The sequence below is a fragment of the Phocoena sinus genome, chromosome 17, assembly GCF_008692025.1.
Source record: "Phocoena sinus isolate mPhoSin1 chromosome 17, mPhoSin1.pri, whole genome shotgun sequence".
NCBI classification, from domain to species: Eukaryota; Metazoa; Chordata; class Mammalia; order Artiodactyla; family Phocoenidae; genus Phocoena; species Phocoena sinus.
The window spans coordinates 38999470-39014641 of record NC_045779.1 but is presented as its reverse complement, the minus strand read 5'-3'; positions in this window follow the sequence as shown (position 1 = coordinate 39014641).

Below are 15172 nucleotides of genomic sequence, written 5' to 3'. Positions count from 1 at the left end.
AACAGGCAGGAACACTGCCGGATGCATGGGCAACACGAGCCTCGGGGACAGGGCTAAGAAGCAAACACGCACAGCTCCTGGCTTTGATCCGGCACCCGGGGGGGAGGGGGAGGAGGGGAGGAGGCTCGCTGCCGGATGCCCCGCCATATGACGAGGCCAGGCGGTGTCCTCCTGGCCCTCAGTGTGGCCATCTCTTGCAACAGTCCCTGCATCTGCCTTTGCAATTTACACCCTCGCCCGCTGGCCGGCCTGGCGGCTCCCTGCAGAGGGCTGCTGATTCTCCAGCTGCTTCTCCTTCAGGTGCTAGAGAGATCCTAGCGATTGGCCTGCCTTCCCTCACTGCTCAGGGACCCTGCTCTTTTTCAAGGTATCCACTACGCAGTATCCTCACTGCCGTGTACCACTTTCTTGCTGCCTATGGCAGTATTTACAGTCACCTTTGTGCTAGGCTTTCAATGATAAAACTTTTGGACTCTTACAAAATCAGTGGGTTGCACCACCACACAGACACCTGGCCTCGGGTCAGTGGATCAGACCAACTTGGCCACCTGTGCCCCAGCAATGCCCATTTGGCTGGGCCAGCCTCGCTGGAAAGCCAGGAGCAACATGTCCTTCTCTGCTTTGGAAAGTCCTGGAAAGAGGCTGGGCCTGCCACAAAGGTCTCTCTTCAGAGGAAAATGCTACACAGGGCTTCTGAGCCCTAGTAGGAAGCCTGTGAGCTGACCAGCACTGTCAATCAGTTCCCCTTCTCTAACTGCCCAGGCATCCCCAAATCTCAGCGTCAGTCGCTGCTTTGCTTGGCATCTAAGGCCTCTGTGACGAGGTTAACTCGATACCAACAGATGCCGGATAGCACTCGTTAACCCCCAATGTAGATTAGTATAAAGATTTGATTGCCTTAACCATGAATATCTAGACTTTCAGGAAATGGAATAAAGGATGGGGGCAGATAGGGTTCTGGCATGGGGAGCAGCCCTGCACAGATCTGGGTGTGTCTGCAGATGGGGGTACCCTAACATGAAGGCACTGGCTCTTAGTAAACGGCCCGGATGGGGGGAGGCAGGAGATGTGAAAGGAAAGGAAACTGTCATTTTACTGAACAGCGAGACAGGCATTACGCTGGTGCTGAGATACATGCAAAGACTAACTTCTGGGAAGGAGAGCGTTAAAAATTATGGAGGTGGAAACGGGCACTTTTTGTTACTCCTCTCCCGATAAAATAAAGCCAATCTGTGCAGAGTGAAAGAGGTCTTGAAAGAAAGTGGATGCCAGCAGCAGGAGACCCCTCTGCCTGGCACTGAACCCCCTGCCAACACAGCTCATTTCCTCAGCAAAAGCCCCTTAATAGGATCTCAGCCTCAAACAAGGCACAGGGCGTAGGGCTGGCACTGTTGACGCAGCTGCTTCGGAGGTGCCCTGGGGCGCTGCTGGAGCTGAGCCGTGGCTCAGGAATGACTTCAGCCCCATGCTCTCGAGATTCCCGCAGGCCCCTCAGTCCCCACCTCTTAAAGAAGGAAGGACGTGTCTCACATCCAAACTCATCTCTGCAGGAACTACTTACCGGCAAACGGAGCCAAGCTAGGCATTTCCAGCACATAAACCATTCTCCCTGTGCCCACTGGACAGGACGCAGGTTCCCTGAAGCCCTCACAAAGAAGCTGCAAAGGTCACTGGGTCAGGCCTGGTAGATGGCCAATGTCTTAAACCCTCTGTAGGCCCAGGAGCCCCCAGGACAGGCCTGAATGCTATGCTAGCCTGCAAGCCTGGCTGGCTAGGGGCCCTGTGCTGATGACGTCAGCCTTAGGCTTTCAGATAAACAGCCATATGGTACTAACAGATGCAAAGCTAGTTGGTTTGACTGGGCAAGGAGGGTATGTTTAACTTCTAAGTGATCTGAATTATCATCAATGTTGTCTCCCTGTTATAGAAGTTACTTTTTACTGCTTGTTGCTTTTCTGAAGTTATTTTCTCCCTCTGACTTAGACAAATAGCATAGGGAAGGTGATTGGAGGGGAAGAAAAAGGTGGGGGGGGAATCCTGGGAGATATGCTTCAAAACCACAAACCTGAGGAAAAGGGGAAGTGAGGGAGAGAGGGTTTTTCTGTTTTTAATTGCAGTTCAACTGCATAGCACAGCGCTATAGAAGTGAATTACGACACCAGAAATTCTCTGCCCAGCTTCTGGGTGTTGATACATTTTAATTCTTATGTGTGACATGAACAGTTTTAGTGTATATTAATTACCTGCCATCTGGCCTATTTCTTTTAAACATACCTCTGAATTAATGGAGTTTTATGTGCCTTTTGTTTTGTTTATATAAATCTTCTTTTTCTTCTCAAAATTCAAAGTGGAAAGAAACCCAGCATTCATTTTTAGAAGCCCATTCTCTAAAGTTGAAGAGATAAAAATGTGTTTCTTCTCTTAAGTTTATTTGTTTGATAACCTCAATTTATTAAAGCATCCAAAACGTAAAAGTGCAAGATTCCAACTTTAATGGCAGTGAGATCCCAACAGATGAAGTCCAGTGACCTGGTTCTCTCTTAAAGTGACAGAAGTTTGTATATAAATAGATTAAAATAGCAAACACTCATGTAGCACTTATTAAGTACTAGGCACTGTTCTAAGCACTTCATAGGTATTGACTCATTTCATCATCGTAAAGGTTCTACAGACTAGGCACCGTCATTACTCCGTATTAAGGGTGAAAAAATTGAGGCACAGAGAGGTTAGATAACTTGCTAAGGGTCACACTCTAGGAAGCAGAGGAGCCAGCACATAAATTCAAGCTGCCTGGGGTCAGAGCCATATTCTCGTCCCATATGCTATGACTTGCAAAACTAAAAAGAGCTTCCCTTAGGACACAGTGGTCCCTCAGGGGAGCTGTCCTGAACTCGAGCTGAGTCCTTGTCTGGATATGAGGTTTATGAGTTGACGGGCTCCTGTAGGCAAGAATAATGAAGGTGCAGAGATGCTGAGTAACTTGCCCCAGCCTGTGCGGGTGCTACGTGGCTGCACAGGTTTCAGAGTCATTGTGGAACATCAAAAACATATTAAACTGCTTTTAGATATTTGTAAAATCCTTAGAAAAAATGAATATGTAACCATCAGCAATATTTTAAAATCAACAGATTTTTTTAAATCACCAACTACGTTAAAGCACATCTTTAAAGTAAACCTCATACATCAAAATAAGGTGGTAGCATTAGTTTTATGGAAGTAACACAGTTTTTACCCTCAGTAATTTTAGAATTAATAATTGAGATAATGTACATGCAAGTTTACAAGTTTGATTAACATTGTTGAAAAAATGTCATATGGCTCCATAACTAACTGATTTGTTGTTGTTGTTTGTTGCTTTCTGTGTCTTCCACTAGAATATAAACTCCGTGAGAATAAAGACCTTGTTTACCTTGCTCCCTGCTATAGAACAATGCCTGGTACATAGCAGGTGCTCAATAAATGAATATTGAATGTATGAATGAATGAGTGTATTTACCAGCCTTGTTGAGGCTGTGAGCTTGGATAAACTCTGTGAGTCTGTGGACAATGAAAAGAAAGGAAGAATCTCGAGGAATTCTGCCATTCAGAGGATGGGAGTAAAAACTGGAGTCAGAAAGTAATCAGTGGGATGGAGAGCAAAGCAAGAAAGTGAAGGACCATGAAAGTCAAGAGTAGGGAGAAGTTTGGGAAGTGGTGAATAGCATTAGGAAACACTGCAGAAAAAATTTAAAGGGTGATAAAGGGAAGGCACTGTTGCATTTGGTCTTTGGGGCTGAAAAAAAGGCAGCTGCAGAAGAGAAATTGGAGTGGAACCCCATTTGCACAGGAATTAAGGAATAATTAGGACACTAGGCAGGAAGCTTGGCAGTGAATAGAAGGAAAGAGAGTTGACAGCATTGGGCATTTGCTTGCAGAATGCAAGGACATTGTTAATTCAGTAGAAAAGTGTCATGTTGCCACTTTGTCACTGTCTCAAGTGGGGGCTCCCTCTCACTTGTCCTTTGTCCTAAAAGAACAAAAGGGGCCTCGAATTTCACGAGTGCCCCAATGATGCTTCTGAGAGCTCAGGCTTTGGAATCAGACTGTCCAGGTTCAGATCCTAGTTCTTCCTATTACCAGTTGAAGAAGAAGAAATGACTTAAGTCCCTAAGTTTTCTCATTGGTAAAGTAGAGATTCAGTCACTGAATATTATTAAGTTCCTACCATGTGCCAGACACAATTCTAGTGAGGGAGTTAACACACCAGCAATAAATAGATCTCGGTACTATTCCAAAAACATGAAGCTAACTAATATTTTAAAATTATATCTTGACTTCTGTTTCCGGGAAGATGGAATAGATATACTTTTCCCTGTTGCTAAGTAAAACTTAAAACCCTGGACATTGTATATAAGACATGAGAAGACTCTGAAAGGTGGAGAGAAAAAGACAGACAGGCTAGGGACTTTGGGATCTGAGGCACAACCTGGTGATGAGTTCCCTGGGTTTTCTTTTAGCCTCGTGGTTCTCAGATCTGGAGCTGAAGAAGCTGGCATCCCCTAGAAATGCCAAAAGGAGCAAACAAACAAAAAGTCCCCAACAAAAGTCAAAAGACCAGGAAAGGGGCAACTTAACAAGAGTAAAAACTTTTAAACTGTAACCACTTACCCCAGCCAAAAGCCACAGAAAAAATTGTGGCTCCACTCCCACCCACACCAGCAAAGGGGGAGTGGAAGCCTAGACTTCCTGCCCAGCAGGGTATATCAAAGGACCCCAACTGCAACCCCTCCGCCACACACACACATTGAAATGGTATAAGAGAAGCCCATAGGGAGCCAGACTTTCATCCCCACCTGACAGTAATGGGTTGTGCCCCTATGATGTCAGTAGAGACCACATGGGGCATCTGAATTCCACCCACAGCAGCAGTAACAAGGCAACCCTCTCCATCCCTGCTGGGGTGGTGTCAAAGGCAGTCGAGTGGAGAGGCAGGACTTCCACTGCTGCTCAGAGATAATGAGGCCGCCTTTCTATGGTGTCAGTAGTGGCCACATGGGGAACAATAACAAGGCAGTCCTACCTCTCCCAGCCAGGGTAATATGTATTGGTGGATGCCTCATGGGATCCAAACCTCCCACCCCTGCCCAGCAGTAACTAGGAGCCCCTTTCCTCTCCAGTGTCAACAGAGATCAAGTTGTGAATCTGGACTTCCACCCCAACCTGGAAGCAACAAGGCAGTGCCCCTCCCTTCCTCTGCCAGGAATCAGAAGAGCCAGTTAAAACAGGAAAGTTTAAGTAAGATCCAGAGTCTCATAACATAATATCCAAAATGTCCAGTTTTCAACTGAAAATTACTCATCACACCAAGAATCAGGAAAATTTAATCTTGAAAGAGAAAAGATCATCAATAGATGTCAACACTAAAATGACAGAGATATTACAATTATCTGACCAAGATTCTAGAGCAGCCATCTCAACAATGCTTTAACAAGCAATTATGAACATGCTTAAAACATGAAAAAATAGAAAGTCTGAGCAAAGAAATGTAACGTCTCAGCACAGAAGTAGAAAATGTAAAGAACAAAGTGGAAATTTAAGAACTGAAAAATACGGCTAAAGTTAAAAAGTCAGTGAATGGGCTCAACAACAGAATGGAGGGGTCAGAGGGGGAAAAAATCTGTGAACTGGAATATAGAGCAATAGTAACTGCCCAGTTTGAACAATACAGAGAAAATAGATTGGGGGAAAAAAAAAGGAACAGAGGCTCAGGGACCTATGGGCCTATAACAAAACTCTAACAGTGATGTTGTCCAAATCCCAATAGGAGAGAAGAAAGAGAGCAAGGCTGAAAAATCACTTGAAGAAATAATGGCTGAAAACTTTCCAAATTTGGCAAAATTCATAAACCTACAGTTTCAAGATGTAAGTAAATCACGAACAGGATAAACCCAAAGAAACCCCATACCAGGCTAAACTTCTCAAAACTAAACACAGTATTTCTTCTTATATTTATTTCAATGTAATTTTATGCCATTGAATATAATAATAAAATTTCAACAACAACAACAAAAACCCCTAAACACAAAAAATCTTGAAAGCTAAGAGAAACAATACCTTACTTAAAGAAGAAAAACAACTTGAATAATAGTAGATTTCTCATCTGAAACCATGGAAGCCAGAAGGAAATGGCATAACATTTTTTTTCTTTTTTTCCAGTACGTGGGCCTCTCACTGTTGTAGCCTCTCCCGTTGCGGAGCACAGGCTCCGGATGCGCAGGCCCAGCGGCCATGGCTCACGGGCCCAGCCGCTCCGCGGCATGTGGGATCTTTCGTGTCCCCTGCATCGGCAGGCGGACTCTCAACCACTGCGCCACCAGGGAAGCCCGGCATAACATTTTTGAAGTGCTGAAATAAAAGAACTGTCAACCCAGAATTCTATATCTAGTAAAACTATCCTGCAAGAACGAAGGGGAAATCAAGACCTCAGCTGAAGAAAAACTAAGAAAGTTCACCAGCAGCAGACTTATCTTAAGAAAGTGGCTAAAGGAAGTTCTCTAAACAGAAAGGAAATGGAAAAGGAAGAAATCTTGGAATATAAAAAAGGAAGATAGCACAAAAAGAGTAAAAAATATGAGTAAATACATTTCCTCCTCCTCCTAGGTTTTCTGAATTACTTTTGAACATTGAAACAAAAATTATAACACTGTATGATGTTCTTCTATGTAGAGGAAATATTTAAGACAATTAGGAGCAGGGGAAGGCAAAGAAATGTAAAGGGAGATAAGGTTTCTACACTTGACTTGAACTGATAACATATTGACACCATTAGGTTGTAATAAATTATGCATATGTAAAGTAATACCTGGAGCAACTACTAAAAAAGCTACAAAGAGATACACTCAAAAACACTATAGCCATAGGAAAATGTACAGATTAACGTAATTATGAAATTAAAATTAAAACAGTATAGATAAATAAAACATAATTCAAGAAAAAGTTCAAGTAATCCATAAAAAAGCAAAGAAAATAAAACAGAAAAATAAGAAATAGAACAAACAGAAAATAAAATGGCAGATTTAAATTCTAAATCAATAATTACATTAAACATAAATGATCCAAATATACCAACTGAGGGATTTCCCTGGTGGCACAGTGATTAAGACTCCATGCTCCCAATGCAGGGGGCCTGGGTTCAATCTCTGGTCAGGGAACTAGATCCCACATGCATGCCGCAACTAAGAGTTTGCATGCCACAACTAAGGAGCCATTGAGCCACAACTAAGGAGCCCTCGAGCCACAACTAAGGAGCCCTCCTGCCACAACTAAGACCCAGCACAACCAAATAAATAAACATTTAAAAAATAAATTAAAAAATAAATATACCAACTAAAAGACAGAAATTGGCAAAATTGATTAGAAAATATGACCCAATCGAATGTTGTCTACAAGAAACTCACTTAAATATGACTATATATGTAGGTTGAAAGTAAAAGGATAGAAAAAGACATATCATCCAAATATTAATCAAAAGAAAGCCAGAGTGGCTATAATAATATCAATAAAGAACACTTTAGAGCAAAGAAATTTACCAGAGATTCAGAGGGACATGACATAATGACAGAAGGATTAATCCACCAAGGAGACATATCAATATTAAATATGATGGAAGCACCAAACGATAAGAGCTACAAACTACATGAAGCAAAAGATAGAATTAAAAGAAGAAACAGACAAATACACAATTATAGTTGGAGAATTCAACATCCCTCTCTCAACTATGGATAGAACTAGACATAGAGTCAGCAAGAATATAGATCATCAAGCAACAGAATTTAACTGACATTTATAAAACACTTCACCCAACAAGAGCAGAATACATATTCTTTTCAAGTGCTCATAGAACATATGCAAAGATAGGATTATATCCAAATTTCACATTTAAAAAAATCCACTAATCAGACCTATTGATACTTTAAATATCTAGATATAAATACTGGGGTTTTTTGGAGTTATTTTATCAAAAGCAAAGATTTCAAATGAAATTTATTTCACGTTCATTGGGAATGATGTTGACTGCATCTGCCATCACCGATAACTTCTTTCTTTCTTGCCCAGAGGGGGCACAGCAAATTAAGGCAAGGGAGGCACACAATTTAAATAAACAAAAGTTATGAAAATCAGGATTTACAGAGAAGATACTTTCATATTCCCAGATGTTTTCGCAAAAGGTTGGCCAAAATATTGTTTTATTGGAAGCTCCCCAATTTTAGCCCAAATTCTCTCTCCTAACTGAATAGTACTGTTTACATTCCACTTCTATAGGCAGTTTCCTACATTAAGGCACGTGTACAGTGGCTCTGATGAAAGTTTGTCATTTACCTTCTCTGGGCACACAAACATAAACTCATAAGCACACATTTGATCACTATTGTCACACAGCAGCAAGATGAAATTTGAACCTGTTATTCAGCAAAGGATATATGCACATACATTTCATTTCTTCAAGCTCCCAGCCCCTCAACTGACCAGACTGCTCTGGTTATGAGTGACAGAAATTCAAATCAAACTTGCTTAAGCGAAAGGGAGGAACTTCCTGGAAGGCCCATAAAACCCAACTGTTGGCAGGACAAGGGGTGTCAGTGGAAATCAGGTACAATGGAACCATGAATTAGATGTTTTTAGGACTTTCTCTTCCACTCTCTTTCCTTTATTTCTACTTCTTTCTAAATAGGAATTTCATTTTCAGATTTCCACGTGGCTGAAAACATGGCCACCAGTGGTTCTTGAGACTCACATCTCTTGCCATCTATGTGTCTGTTTCCCCAGCTCCAGCTCAAATAATTTCGGGAAATGAGAGAGATGCTGGTTCATAAGACAGCAGGTGGTAGATATATGCTATAGTCTCATGGTTCCATCCGCCACAAACACCTCTTCAAACCCTAATCCCCATGATGAATACCTAGTTTACTTTAAAGGTTCCATTTAAGCATTATTTCCTCTAAGAAATTCTTTTCTAGTGTCTTCTTACAATATAGTTTAACACTGTTCTTTGGATCCCTACATACCTTCTATGTATTTACCTCTATCATGGATCCAGTGATGCTTTATTTTGCTTATTTGTTTACAGGTCTCTTTCTACTGGACCCTGGCATCATAGACATCTTTGCTTTCCCACCCTAACAGGGCAGCTAGTTTGCTGAATGACTGCTGACGATTTTTTTTTTAAACAAAACCCATTGCACAACTCATTCCAGGTGTAGACAATGAGTAGTTGGAACCATCAATGTGCTCACTAATGTGCATGAAGTAGTGACTACAGTAGCAGAAGAAATCGCTGATGTTCACCCAGGAAGAAGGAAAAGGCCTGCCCCAGGCTAAGGTCACACTTAGCATTTAATTTGCATTCTCTACTCCCTAGTGTGGTTTCCTTGGTTCAGGAGAGATAAAACTCCAAACAGAAAGTGTCATGTCAACCTCAATAGTGATTTAAATCACTACTAAATATCTAAGCAGTTACATCCCAGAAATGTCATTGAAAAAAATTCCATCTAGGGAGTCTGCATCAAGATTAAAAAATTTAAAACTCAAGACACACACACACACACACACACACAAAGCAAAAAGGACCCTTCCCCTTTCCCCCTTGAACAAAGAGGGAAAAAGATGAAGGAAGAGCCAAGTGATTTTTTTTTCTTTAATAGTGGGAGAAAATTTACCCTGGATGAGAGATGCCCTTTGCCCCAGATAATAAGTTCTCCACATCTAGGAGCTCTGGGCAACTGCAGAACCAAGCTCAGACCTCCCAGTGGCCTATGGACTGCTCTGTGGATAAGACAGGAGAGTGGCCTTTCAGCAGAGCAGCCATCCCTCAGAGCCACGCCTGCCCCAACTTCCTTTTCCCTCCTGTTTCTCCATCCTGCTCGATGCATTTTCTAGGAACATTCTATGAACCTGGACCAGTGCAGCTGACTGGCGGGGGCGGGGGGCAGATTAGTTGCAATAGTAAGTCTTTTCTGGTGGGAGCAAAATAGGTATCTCTGACCTCCAGTTTTTCACCAGGACCTAGCTGAATTGGTCCGTCAGAGCCCATACCCCAAGGCACACAGTGGCTTAATTTTCCCTCTGACGTTCAGCATAGATCCCTCTATTGCTCATCCATCCTCTCTCACTCTCACTTACAGGCATAGACATGAAAAAAGTCAAGAGAGAGTAAGAACTAGCTCCCCACAGCAAGTTTATAAGGTGAGCTGAGCAGCTGTGTGGGGCATCAGTGCATACAGGACATCACTAGAATAACTCAGAAATGCGTTTCTATTAACTCAGGTCCCACAAGCAATTCCTCACATAACCAGTAGATGTGAATTGGTCCCACGTCCACAGAAAGTGTGGGGAAAATAGTCCTCACCAGCATCAGCTCCATCCACACTAAATTAATCTTGAAAATTGATTTAAATGAATATGTTTGGATAGGCTAAATTATTAGTCTGCCTCATATTCCTTGGTCGAGTACAAGTGCCCACTTCTCTTGTTTATTATGGTTCATATCTGAGCTAACCAATCAGAAAACAAAATGGAAATCTTGTTTTACTTCGTATCTGTCCAAAGCCAAGAGAAAAAAAAATTTAAAAAGAGTGTCAAGATGATTTAGAACTCTATTTCAAGTTTTTGCTCAGAGGCATGGTAACTTGCAGTGTGGTTTACAGGCTTCTAGTTTATTCTCCTCCTCTCTTCTGTTGCCTCTTCACTGTTTGAGGAGGGGGAAAAAAAGGAAACCAAGACGGTGAAAGAGAAAGCTGATGGGGTGGACTAATGTTTGATTGATGCTCCAGAATATGCCATTTTGGACAAACAGTAATTTAAAAAAAAAAAAAGATTTATGAAGAATGATCAAGTGTGACCACTCACTTCTCAAAGAGTCTTTTATTTTTAATAAAAGGGGGTTATGAGAACATTTCTTCAAGAAGTGACCTCCTCTAATGTATTTAAAATACACTTCAGAGTCAAATACAGATGGAAATTGAATATATGCCTAAGATGGCTGATGATATTGGTTCACGTGGATCTATACCTCACATCTTGCTTCAAATTCATGCCACGTAAGAAATCAAAACACAAAAAATACTAAAAGAAATCATGGGAGAAAAGATTTTCTTATAATCTTCAAGTAGGCAAAGAATATAAAGAATTAAATCAAAGGATAATTAAATGGCTTTTACATATATGAAAAGGTGTTCAAATTCATCCATAATAAGACAAAGACAAAGTAAACTATTCTGAGAAGTGATGTAAGTACATAAATCCTGTGTTCCATTCTACCCAGGAAATCCTTATAAATATTGACAAAGGCTATTATGCTGGCTTTTCACAGAACACTACATGGAATGGTGGCTTAAATGACTTCAGTTATTAAAGGAAGGTTTGACTTCAGAAGGCCGGAGGCCTTAGCTGTATTTGATTACAATTGCAAAATAAGATAACATATTCCCACTAAATTAAAATAATGTTCTTAGAATAAAAATTAAGAATATTTTTCCAGTATGATCCTTTTCAAATTGTATTATTAAGCTAAAATGCAGACTAAAAAAAACTACACAAAATATACCAATTTTGTGTATTATATGTATGCCAAGGAAAATATTGGAAGGACAGAGACTAAAACGTTAATGGTGGTTATTTCTTACCCGGTAAAATTATAGTTGATTTTAAAAAGGTTTTCCTTTATGCTTTTGTGTTTATTTTTCCCCTAAGATTTCTGCAATGAGCACATGTAAGTTACTTGTGTAAAAAGAAAATACATTAATTTTAGAAAATGATCTCTCAGTAAAGAGAGAATTACACACTCTCCCTAACCAAGACTCAAACAGATCTAATTCTAACGACCACATGGAATAGCTTATAAGAAAGGAGTGGAGGAGGTGTCTTTATATTGCCTGAGAACTTTCTCAGCTTATTAGTCCACTTAGAAGATTAACATAGGATAAAACCACTGCAGCAAGAAACAAATGTAAGATATAGTAAAATAGCTTCTCAAATCATTAATGTTGAGTCCTAAAGAATCTTTGTAGCACCCATAAAAGAGATCTTGTGGTTTTAAAAAGCTCTAAAACTTGCTCTCCGAGAAATTCAATCTGTAGGCCTGTGTTTAAACACACAGGTTATTATTATATAACTAAGCAGCTGGGAAGATTAATCGTGATTAAAAATTAAAAGGAAAACACACAGAACACCAAGGCAGGACTTGTTTAATGAGAGAAGGGTAACTCAAAGGAAAACAGTATTTGTACAGGGTAATAAAAAGTCAACCCACAGACTTATCAAATAAGAATAAAAATATTCTATCTCATATCCGATTCAAAAGGTACGCTTATCAAAGATACGATTACACTAGAAATAACGCAAACAATATTCATAAGCATATACACAAAATGTATTATGGACCATTTGTGATTTATTTCCAAATCTCATGCCATTCTTCAAATCCAAACACCTTAATATGTCTATGATTTACCTTTCCAGCCTTACTTTTCTTTCCTCACACCCTGCTTTCCAACTGTACCTGATAATAGTTGCTTGAACACCATATACACTGTCTACTCACATTTTTTTTTTGGCTGCATCGGGTCTTCGCTGCTGCTCACAGGCTTTCTGTAGTTGCGACAAATGGAGGCTACTCTTCGTTGCGGTGCATGTGCTTCTCATTGCAGTGGCTTCTCTTTGTTGCAGAGCATGGGCTCTAGGGGCACAGGCTTCAGTAGTTGTGGCACGCAGGCTCAGTAGTTGTGGCACACGGGCTTAGTTGCTCCATGGCATGTGGGATCTTCCCGGATGAGGGCTCAAACCCTTGTCCCCTGCATTGGCAGCTGGATTCTTAACCACTGTGCCACCAGGGAAGCCCTGCCCACCACATCTTTGACATGAACTTCCAGTTTATCCTGTACATATCAGCCCCAACCCATTTCCTCGGATCCCACTATCCCACCTTATACTCTGGTATGTTCATTCAGACCATAAAGGTTTACGGAGTAGCATCAGGATCTATGATAGGTTCTGGGGACACAAAGATGAATAGAACATTGTCTTGCACTCAAAAGAACTTTGGCTGAGTGAGGGATAGATGTGTAAACAATAGTTAAAATACAGCTGGCTTGCAGGGAGAAAGCATGGCTATGCTTAGTGAAACCAGCCTCCGGTTGGTGATCACTTATTAATCCATCATCCACAAATTCTCCTAAACCACTGCTTGTAAACTCGAGTGCTTACAGAGTAAGCAGGTAACACGAATTTATGAATCAAGCTGGGTGTGAGATAGTAGCTCATGCTGAGACCTGTAGCCAAATGGAGAGTACCTGTCCTGTCTAAAGGCATTCAATCTCACTTTTTCAAATGCCATGCCCGAATAACAGAATATGCCTGAAGGCCTGACTTGGTTCAGGCTGCCGGTTTGTGACTTCTGTATACTAAGATTAACAATGTCGTTTAATGTTTACTACATGTAGGTCCCTCTTCTAGGCACTTTGCAAGTATTAACTTACTCCTCACAGCAACTGTGTAGGTGGATATTATGATTTTGCCCATTTTACAAAGGCACAACTTAGGGACAGGAGGGTTCTCATAACTTGCTGAGGTCACACATCTATTAGGGTGGTGAAACTGGGAACTGAACCCAGTCAGGCTCCTTCACAGCCCACACTCTTAAAAGAAGTACTTCATAGCACTATACTGCTCTGTATCTAAACTTTCAAAATTCCTTTATTCAGCTTGAACTACATAATGAATTACATATTTTAAAATGTGCCAAACATTATTCCTTTATTTTGATCAAACTTTTTTAATTGGTATAAACAGACATGATGTAAAAATTTGACCATCTATCTGTTCACCTCTCCATAAATTTCATTACAGTCCTTGCTTACCACCATCTTTCTCACTTGAAGATCTTAATTCTTTAGAAAGAACTTTGCAGTTATACTCCAAGAAATACATATTCATTATAGGAGAAAGCAGGTAGAGTTAAGTGTTATTTAAGGTATTTTCACAATGACTCCCCATCTCCTCTCCGTTCCCTCCAGTCTACCTCCGACATCCTTCCCAATTCTGGGTGTATGTGGATTATTAGTCCTCCAAACAGTAGGACAATGTTTTGTTTTGTTTTCAATAATTATCAGCATAATGTTTACAACTCTGTGGATCTTTCTGGACAAGGCAATCAATCAGGCCGTGTCTTCAGGGAAGTCCTATTTATATGAGCTAAAACAAATCCAAGGACACCTAGGCATTTGGTGAAACAGGCAAAATATAAACTCCCAAGTCTGTGATCTTAAGTCAAAATGTTTCACTAGACCAGGAGATGCAGACACTTTTTATTCACAAACTTTCCTAAGAACTCTGGACGTTACATTATATTCTTTTTACTTAAGTAAGTTGAAGTCAAAACATGAAATCTTAGACAGGCTATTGGTTTGGCCTCCTGGCCTTTGTTGCGACTGCTTCCTCGGCCAGGACCTCCCCACAACATCTGCACCCCCTTCCCAAACCCTGCTTCCTACCCGACCTTCCTGAAACTCCTCACACGCCCCCTCCCCTGAGAAAACTTTGACCTCCAAAGTGGTTACGTGTCCTTCCTATATATACCCAGTGACCAGCACTTAATATCTATTTCAGTTGTTTACTTATTTCTCTAATTTGTAGTTGGAATTTATGTAGTAATTATACTTCTTAACCTAATTTGTACCTGAAATTTATGCATTAACACTTACTTCTGGAAAAAAGTTGTGCCCTTGAGCTTTTAAACTTGGCTGTTTATTTTACAATCTCAAGAATAGTAAAAATAGATGGGTTGTGGGCTTTGGCATTGAACTAATGTGGGTTTGGCATCCAGCTCTAGTTCTAATGGCTGTGTGACCTTGAACTGAGGCAGTTTTATCCTTTGGAAAATAAAGACCTACTGCTCTGTGAATATTAAAGCTTAGGAGCACAAGAGTACATCACCTGTCCAAGTTCGTGCTAAGGGTTAACTGCTGTTGTATTTCTCAAGAGTAATTTAATTTCATCAAAAGGAGAGATTTAACCAAGAGAAAAAATAATGCCAGCTGATTTGGAACTGCTCAAATGCATTTTATGATAAGCAACTTTACCTACATTGAGATTAATACTTAACATTTGTTATCTGTTGCTCTCTACCTATTCAATATCA